At 34.4% G+C, this 10,139-nt stretch overlaps 1 non-coding gene across 1 annotated transcript; it reads right to left on the reverse strand.

Moving 5' to 3' along the window:
• Positions 1-478: 478 nt before the first annotated feature.
• LOC119473573 lies at positions 479-602 on the reverse strand. Its single transcript, XR_005202782.1, has one exon. It is a non-coding gene; the product is annotated as a U6atac minor spliceosomal RNA (small nuclear RNA).
• Between the last annotated feature and the right edge of the window lie 9,537 nt (positions 603-10,139).

Consider the following 10,139-nt stretch of genomic DNA (forward strand, 5'->3'; position numbering starts at 1 on the left):
TTTTTAAAGTCTTGATTTATATTTTTATTGTTCTGTGGTTCAAGAGTATGTTTAGCATGACTTCTGTTCTTGATACGATTTGCCAAGGATTGTTTTATGTCTGATTGTGTGTTCAATTTTAGCGTATGGGCCATGTGGTAATGGGAAGAATTTATATTATGTTGTTTTTGGGTTGAGAGCTCCGTAGAAGTCTGTGAGATCCATTTGAGTTCAGGTCCTAAATATCTTTGTTAATTTTCTGCCACAATGATCTGTTGAATACTGTCAGTGGAGTGTTGAAGTCTCTCAGGGTTATTGTGCGGGAGTCTAAGTCTCTTTGCAAATCTCTAAGAACTTGCTTTAGGAATCTGGGCACTTCTGTGTTGGGCACATATATATTTACGATAGTTAGGTCTTGTTGAATTGAACCCTTTACCATTATGTAATGCCCTCCTTTGTCTTTTTTGATCTTTGCTGGTTTCAAGTCTGTTTTGTCTGAAAAAAATGATGGTTAGATGCCACAAAATAGATGTCAATGCCTTAACCATCTGTCTTGTCATGCCTGAAGGCCTCTTTCATCCTTGTCAAGGAGAGTGCTAATCTTTTCTCCTTTCATATAACATAGAAAAAGTTTCAAGTTGTAATTGGTGCCAAAGAATTTGGGATATAAAACTTCCTTGAATTTATCAAGAAAAGAGAAAACGTATACTTAGGAGAGTAATATCAATACGTATATGAAGAATAAGAAAGAATAAGTTTAGATATTTAAATAGTTAAAAGAATATTTAATACAGAAAATTATAGACAACATAGGATAGAATTTTCGTAGGAAGTATGGTACAGATTTTAGTCTGTATTAAGTACAGATTAATCTGTTAATCAGTTAATATGTATTAATCAAATAATAATAAGAAAAGACCATGGAGTCTGCTTAAAGAAAGCTGGATAGCATACTCTTTTGTCATTTTCCTGTTTCTCCCGCTGAAAACCTGCATGCCAGTGTAATGGCTGGAGCACTAGCAGCTTTTAGATCAATGGAGAGACCTTGAAAATAGGATCATGATTGGAGGAAGACAGCAGAAAGGTAGGAGCCTGGATTTCTGAAGACACTATGGTGCTGTCATTTTAAGACTCGGTTTCAAGCTTAGCTTCTTTACATTAAAAAAAGAAACCCAAAAGACAAAAAAAAAATACTATCATGTTTTAGCAAATTTTATTTTTTATTTCTGTTTTATGCAGCTGAACTTATTCTTTCTGATAAGACTGATTTTGCATCTCCAAGCCCCCTGAATTTCTACAAAGTGTTTGTCACTAGTACGTTCTAAAGGGAAAGAGAATGGGAAAGTAATTTGATGCACTGTCTTTTAAACACATATCAGTGGGTCATTTTCCTTCTATATTAAGCAGAGGAAGCATATCCTGAGCACTTATCGAGTTGACTTTTTTTCACTGTTAGTGGAAGTATGTGTGATCATGAAGAAAGATTTTGTAATTAGATACTGACCAGAGGTGTACTGAAACACATTGGCTAGGTTATACAGTGATGACAAACCACCAAATTTTCAGTAGTTTAAGCAACATGACTTATTTCTGTTCACTGTACATGTTCAGCATGATTTGACTGCGGGTTCTTTTCCATATAGTCACTCCACGTAGTATGCTACCTCCTTTGCACAGCAGGGGAAGAATAGGCTAGAAAGTTGGGCACTAGTATTTACCACTGGTGACTCTCATATTCCCTTACATCATTTGCTAGAATTGGTTACATGACCATGACTAACTCCAAGAAAGGAAGCAGTATAGGCTTCCTGACACACAGAAGCAGGAAAGAACTGGATGTTTAAGAACATTAATAATATCTACTACTCTACTAAAATGTAAAATAATTTGTGTAAGTACTTTCAATACACAATAATGTTTTTATCTTTTGTGAAATTAATTTCTTTAGAGAGGTTTTTCTCTAAAAGAACAAAACAAACCATTTCCAAATAAGAATTCCTACAAGAATTCCTACAAGGCAGGTGAAAGACCCTTTAACTGAGAAATAACAAGTATCTTTGTTTAAGAAACAAATGAGCACTAAATCTTAAAGATTCACAAACACCCACACGAGTTTATTCATTCATTCATTCTGTAGACACTGATTTAGCATCTGCTAAGTACAGTTCTGATGAGACGTATTGAAATTAAAATGCAGGGTGCCAGATTTAAAAAGGGGAAATGGACATGACTCTAAATATTTGTAAAATTCTTTCTCTAAATAGAATTTTATGCAAAACACAGAAACTACATTATAATCTTCAAATACATTTATGTTACTGGATAGTCCTTGAAAACTAATTACATTATTATGATTAAAAATATCACAGTGATATTAATCCCAATTGAGAAACTTTTAACAGAATATATTTAACAAAACACATCAGAATCTCTGGGAATAAGGTACTGAGAAGACTTTCTTGATAAGCTGACTCTAGCTAGCTTGACACACATTTTGTAATAATAAGTTAGGAATATGGTAATTTTCCACAAAATAGAAAACTCACTGGTTTTTAATTTAAGAGATATCAATCTATTTCTTTTTTGGGCGTTTTCTTACATGGTATTTATTGAACTATTCTACATAAAGTATCAATGTACCAGAATTTCTTATGACAGATTAATAGCAATATAAGGCAACATTTCAAATAGCAATTTGAATAAAATCTCTGATCAGAAGCTTCTCAATAATAGGCTGCCAGTTACATGTTTATGTGCTATATGTGTTGGTAAAACACTTCTAAAAAGATATGATTATTTTCTTAGGACAAATGACTTGAGATGGCAATATTAGTTCAAAGGGTAAAAACATAAATTGAAAAGAATACATTCAATACATACTTTCAAATTGTTTCCAGACAGAAAATTATACTAATTTATACTCCAACATATAATCAGTCTACTGATGGCTCTTTATTTTTGTTAAAAACTTTGTCAAAAATTATTCTTTCTTTTGCTATTCCATTGCTTTCATCTTGAAAAGATATTTCTCTATTCATAAACCATGTTATTACTTACCTGTATTTAATTCTAGTATTATGATTTTGTTTTACTCTGTTGCCTTCAATCAATTTAAGCAGTATTTACTTTATTCCTTTCAGGTGTAGGTTTTTGAGAGCAACGACTTTCCTGTACACCTTTTAAACAAGAGTCTGTCTCATGGTAGATACTGTGTGAATATTTCTAGAATAAATGAGGACTATGGTGGTTTTTACCTTTAGAACATCTTATGAATTTTTTATGTCTTAACGTGATTTTTCAAATCAGTTTCATTTTAGACAAAATTTTTATATTTTAATTATGAAAACATAGCTATGTTAACTTCATATCTTTTGGTGTGTTTAAAACATACATCCAACAAAGGACAATATCCACAATCAACAAGGAACTAAAAAAAAAAATTAGCAAGAAAAAACCAAACAATCCTACTAAAAAGTGGGCTAAGGACATGAATAGACAATTCTCAAAAGAAGATATACGAATGACCAACGAACATGAAAAAACATTCAACATCACTAATTATCAGGGAAATGTGAATCAAAACCACAATGCAATATCATCTTACTTTTGCAAGAATGACCAATAATAAAAAAATAAAAAAAATAATAGATGTTGACATGGATGTGGTAAAAAGGGAGCACTTTTATATGTTGGTGGGAATGCAAACTAGTACAACCACTACGGAAAACAGTGTGGAGATTCCTTAAAGAACTAAAAGTGGAACTATCATTCAATCCAGCAATCCCACTCCTAGGTATCTACCCAGAGGAATATAAGTCATTATATGAAAAAGATACTTGCACACATGTTTATGGAGGCACAATTGGCAATTGCAAACTATGGAAGCAGCCCAAATGTCCAACAATTAACAAGTGGTTAAAGAAAATCTGGTATATATATATTCCATGTAATACTTCTCAGCCATAAGAAGTAACAAAATAATGGTATTTGCAGCAATCTGGATGGAATTGGAGACCATTATTCTAAGTGAAGTAACTCAGGAATGAAAAACCAAACATCATATGTTCTCCTTCATAAGTGGGAGCTAAACTATGAGGATGCAAAGGCATAAGAATGATGCAATGAACTTTGGGGACTTGGGGGAATGGGTGAGATGTGGGTGAAGAATAAAAGACCACACATTGGGTACGGTGTACACTGCTTGGTTCATAGGTGCACCAAAATCGCAGAAATCACCACTAAAAAACTCAGTCATGTAACCAAACACCACCTGTTCACCAAAAGCCTGTTGAAACAAAGAAAATGAAAGAAAAAAGTAAAAAAAAAAAAAAATTCATGAACTATAGTTCAGTTTGGTAGGCAGCATTATCTATCAGGAGAGTGTCAATAAGAATGGATTTTTATTTCAAAATTGAATGTGAGAAAACATTATAAAATTATTCTCTTTCTTTGCTCTACAGCAATTATAGAAATATTTATCATAATAGTCCCAGAATGACTTGTTTAATTGTATTATTTCTAGTTTCCTAAAAGTGCTTGCTTTTTAAAATGCATACAGTTTGATATTAATACAGATAAAGGAGGGCAGGCAAGTTTCACATAAGGCCTTATACCTAAAAAACCTTCAATTAATGTTAGTTTCAGAAGACCAATTTTCAAAACTTACTTGATAGCCTTAACCTTTGGTATTTTTCCCCTGAATTATATATTGGAACATTTGTTTTCCCAAGTAACAATTTAGCATTTTATTTTTTTTCTCTTTTAACTGTAAAATAAGGCACAACACAATAATGTATAGTTCAGTTAATCCTTCTAATGTGAATGTTCTTAAAACCATTATCCAGGTCAAGAAATTGAGCCTTGCCTGCCATCCCAAAGCCTCCCCTTTTTCCTGATTCCGGTTACCTTCATTTTTCCTCCAACAGGAATCATTGTCCTGACTTGAATCAATATTTTATCTCTGTGTTCCTTGCAATTTATCACGCAAATGTGCATTCATAGGCACCATAATTTAGTCTTCAAAACATTTTACTTCAAAGCTTTAAAAAATGCTCTTTGTGCCAATTTCTCCAAAGAAAGATTAGAATGATAGTTTCCATTTTTTTGCTAAATAAAGTATTTAGAAAAGGTTACACCTTTGAGTGCTCCTTGAATGGAATACATTGCTCTCACATTCACACAAAACATAGACAAATTGTAATAACATTCTTTAGAAGAAATTCATTTCCAAAAATGTTTCAATGACAGTCAATATTGTCAAAGGCGTCATCCAAACTTTCTACAATTTATCCTGATAGCAATTATGTCTTTGTGCAAGCTGCACAAAGTTTTTGTTGCTACTAAACAACCTATATATTCATGAGGAAAAAGAAAAAATATATATTTAAAAAATCAAGGGGCAATAAAAATGTCAGTGAAAAAAGGTTTTGAGTAGAGAATTTGGATGAGTCTAAGCCAACAATTAATGTAGGCACCAATTTCTTTTTCTTTGTATTTTTTTTTTTAGATAAACTTTTTTTTTTTTTTCTTTTTGAGATGGGTTCTCATTCTGTTGTTTAAGCTGGAGTGGAACTGGTGTGATCATAGCTCACTGCAGCCTTGAACTCCCGGGCTCAAGAAATCCTCCTGCTTCAGCCTCCTGCCTAGCTGGGACTACAAACGTGTACCACCAAGCTCGACTACTTTTCACAATTTTTTTTTTTAAAGACATGGAGTCTTGCTCTGTTGCTCAGGCTGGTTTCAAACTCCTGGCCTCAAGCTATCCTCCCACCTCGGCCTCCCAAGTAGTTGGGGTAATAGGTGTGAGCCACCATACCACGTCTGGACAAACACTTTTATTGAAGAACAAAACTATATTGAAGAATACATAATTTATAACTGCACTGCTTTTATGAATTTTTATAAAGGGAAAATATTACAAATCATCCCTCAGATCAGGCTGTAGGACACTATGAGCACTCAAAATAATAAATATCCCTATGTCTCTTCGAAAACATTATCACTCCAACCTCCGCAAAACGTAACTACTATACTGACTTCTATCAATCTAGATTAGCTTCCTGGTATGAAAAATGGGGTAATGTGGTATAATGTGTATGCATTCTATTGTGCTTGGGTTCTTTTGCTCAGCATTTTGATAGTGAGTTTCACATTGTTGTATGCGATAGTAGTGCTCCTTGCTATGTAGCATTGTATGGTATAACTATACTATGGTTTATTTATTCATTTTATTACTGATGGACATTTCAGTTGCTTTCAGTTTTTGCTTCATTAAAAATAATGCTACTTAGGAGCCTTCTTCTGTTTTTCTTTTGGAGAATATATATGTGTACATATTTCTGTTAGTAAATAGAAAGCAATGAAATTCCTTCATGAAAGAGTATTGAGTGTCCAAATTAGCAGATACTGCTAAACGGTTTTCCAAAGAATTTAAACTTTTTTACAGTCTCATCAGCAAAGTGTAAGATTTCCACTTGCTTGCCATTCTCATGAACACTTGGAATTGTAAGCCTTCTAAATTTTAGCGTTTTTGTTATGTGTGCAGTGATATCACATTGTGGTTTTAGTGTCTTTTTCTGAGGATTAATGAGGTTGTAAATCTTCTTTATATGCCTATTGGCTGCTGCTTATCCTTTTTTTGTGAAATATTGGTTCAAGTCTTTTTCTCATTTTGTGTTTAACTGGATTTTCTTTTTCTTTTTAGATCTTCTTGATATATTCCGGATACAAGTGTTTTATCAGCTAGATGTATTACAACTATCTAGTAACTGTGGCTTAACTTTAACATTGTTATTAGAAATGCTTAACGTTAATCAAGTTCATATTTATCTTTTATTCCCATTTTTGTCCTGTTTGAGAAACCTTGGCCTACCCCAAGTTCATGAAGTATGTTAACTTCTAGATGCCTTACTGCTATCTTTTTACATTTTGGATTACATTTCCCCCATGCTGTGGGGTGGGAATCATGATTTACATTTCTCCCCAATGAAATTAAAATTATCTGGAGCAATTCATGAAAAGAGTAATTTCCCCCTTTGCATAGGGGTGGCACGTTGATTATAAATCAGGTGACTGTTTCTGCATATCCTTCCAGGGTCTCTGTTTTGTTCTATGGTGCTACTCTTCGGTCCTACAACAGCACTAATCTTAATTACTGCCGTTTCATAGTGATCGTTGATTTGTGATATGTGATCGTTGTTTAAGATGTCTGGTTTTTATTGTTTCATGTATCGAAGAGTGTGTTATACATAAATCCTAGAATCCAATTTCCACCTGAATTCAACTGAAATGTTTTTAATCAATTTGTGAAAGAAATTAATGTATTTATAATATTGAGGCTTTCTAACTATGGTTTATAAAAATTAATATATATGTAATATTGAGGTTTTCTAACTGTAGTTTTTTATTACTGCATTTACTTAGGTCTTTATCTCAGTCATGTGTGGCAATTGTTTTGTAGAGATCATGCTGATCTTTTGTTAGATTTAATCCTAAGTCTCGGATATTTTTGAAGCTAGGGCACTGGAGCCTAAATAAAACATATCATTAGAAAAGTCATTTGTGACTAGAAACAGATCATAGAGGAAACTAGATATCTTCCCATATAAATAGTTATTCTCATAGAATACTAAGTAGAGACCTTTTATTTTTCATTTTTGGTGAGTGTATATGTAAATTGGAAATATTTAAGAAACAATTATACCTAATACATAATCACTTAGCTGGCCTAATTTCATTCTCTAACCTGTCTTAATATTACGAATAATGGTAACAATAATAGAAAGTTGGAGACAGAAGTAAGCCCCTTACGAAGTCTAGAAAATCTCAGGCCACTACTAATTTTTGGGTGGCTTGTACACAGAAATGTATTTTCTCTCACTTCTGGAGGCCAGAAGTCCCAGACCAAGGTGTCAGCATGGTTAATTTCTTCTAAGATCTCTCTCCTTGGCTTGCAAATGGCTGTTTTTCTCTAATTTCTTCATGTGGTCTTTCTTCTGTGTATTGGTGTCCTAATCACCTCTTCCGACAAGGACACCAGTCGTACTGGCTTGGGGCCCAATCTCATGGCTTCAGCTTGTCTTAGTTACCTCTTTAAAGCCCTGGTCTCCAAATACATCACTTGCTGAGGGCCTGGTTGTTAGAAAAGGTTTCTTGCCATAATTTCAACAAATGATGGGGTATGTAAACAAACTAAAGCAACAGAATGTTTTTCAGATTTTTAATTGAGCCAGTATAATTATACTCTCAAACAACTGTGTTACTGTAAAATAATTGCATTGTTGCAAAGTCACACTTGATACTGTGCCTTTGCCCTTTCCTTCTGTTGGACTGTCTATCCCAGACTCAGTCCTTGGATGTCTTTCTTCGCTATGTGGACTATCATGGCATTTCTTACTAGGTATGTATCTGTCCTTGTGACTTCCAAACTTATATATTCTGGGATCATATATATATATAAACACAACTATCTACTTAAAATTTCTGCATGGATGTCTAATATGCATCTGAAATGCATACTGTCCATTTGGACATACGTATCTAAAAACAGATTTCTGCTCCTTCCTCCAAACCTGCTTCTCTTGCCTTCTTGGTTAGCAGCAACTCTTCCAGATGCTCAGTAGAAAACTCTTGGGTATTCCCTTTAACTCCTCTTCTTCTTTTTTGCCTTATATGGGAGGCTCTGGACTCTCTCTTTTCATTTTCTTTTTTCTTGTATTTTTTTCTATGCTTTAAGTTCTGGGGTGCATGTGCCGAACGTGCAGGATGGTTACATAGGTATACATGTGCCATGGTATACACAGGTATACCATACATACCTATGGTGGTTTGCTGCATCCATCCCCCCGTCATCTACATTAGGTATTTCTCCTAATGTTAGCTCTCCTCGATTCCCCCACCCCCTGCTATCCCTCCCCTAAAACCCCCACCCCCCAACAAGCCCCAGTGTCTGATGTTCCTCTCCATGTGTCCATGTGTTCTCATTGTTCAACACCCACTTATGAGAGAGAACATGTGGTGTTTGGTTTTCTGTTCTTGTGTCAGTTTGCCAAGAATGATGGTTTCCAGCTTCATCCATGTCCCTGAAAGGGCATGAACTCACCCGTTTTTATGGCTGCATAGTATTCCATGGTGTATATGTGCCACATTTTCTTTATCCAGTCTATCTTTGATGGGCATTTGGGTTGGTTCCAAGTCTTTGCTATTGTGAACACTACGACAATAAACATACATGTACATGTGTCTTTATAGTTGAATGTTTTATAATCCTTTGAGTATATACCCAGTAATGGGATTGCTGGGTCAAATGGTATTTGTAGTTCCAGATCCTTGAGGAATTGCCACACTGTCTTCCACAAAGGTCAAACAAATTTACACTTCCATCAAAAGTGTAAAAGCGTTCCTACTTCTCCACATCCTCTCCAGCATCTGTTGTCTGCTGATTTTTTAATGATCACCTTTATAACTGGCATGAGATGGTATCTCAATGTGGTTTTGATTTTCATTTCTCTAATGACCAGTAATGATGAGCATTTTTTCATATGTTTGTTGGCTGCATAAAAGTCTTCTTTTGAGAAGTGTCTGTTTATATCTTTCACCCAGTTTTTGATGGGGTTGTTTGTTTTTTTCTTGTCAACTTGTTTAAGTTCTTTGTAGATTCTGCTTATTATCCCTTTGTCAGATGGGTAGATTGCAAAAATGTTTTTATATTCTGCTGGTTGCCGGTTCACTTTAATGATAGTTTCTTTTGCTGTGCAGAAGCTCTTATGCTTAATTAGATCCCATTTGTCTATTTTGGCTTTTGTTGCCAATGCTTTTGGTGTTTTAGTCATGAAGTCTTTGCCTATGCCTATGTCCTGAATGGTATTGCCTAGGTTTTCCTCTAGGGTTTTTATGGTGTTAGGTCTTATGTTTAAAGCTTTAATCCACCTGGAGTTATTTTTGTATAAGGTGTAAGGAAGGGATCCAGTTTCAGCCTTCTGCATATGACTAGCCAGTTTTCCCAATACTATTTATTAAATAGGGTATCCTTTCCTAATTGCTTGTTTTTGTCAGGTTTGTCAAAGATCAGATGGTTGTAGATGTGTCATGTTACTTCTGAGGCTTCTGTTCTGTTCCATTGTTCTATATCTCTGTTTTGGTACCAGTACCATGCTGTTTTG

This window comes from Cebus imitator, unplaced genomic scaffold (assembly GCF_001604975.1).
Source record: "Cebus imitator isolate Cc_AM_T3 unplaced genomic scaffold, Cebus_imitator-1.0 Scaffold168, whole genome shotgun sequence".
Classification (NCBI taxonomy): domain Eukaryota; kingdom Metazoa; phylum Chordata; class Mammalia; order Primates; family Cebidae; genus Cebus; species Cebus imitator.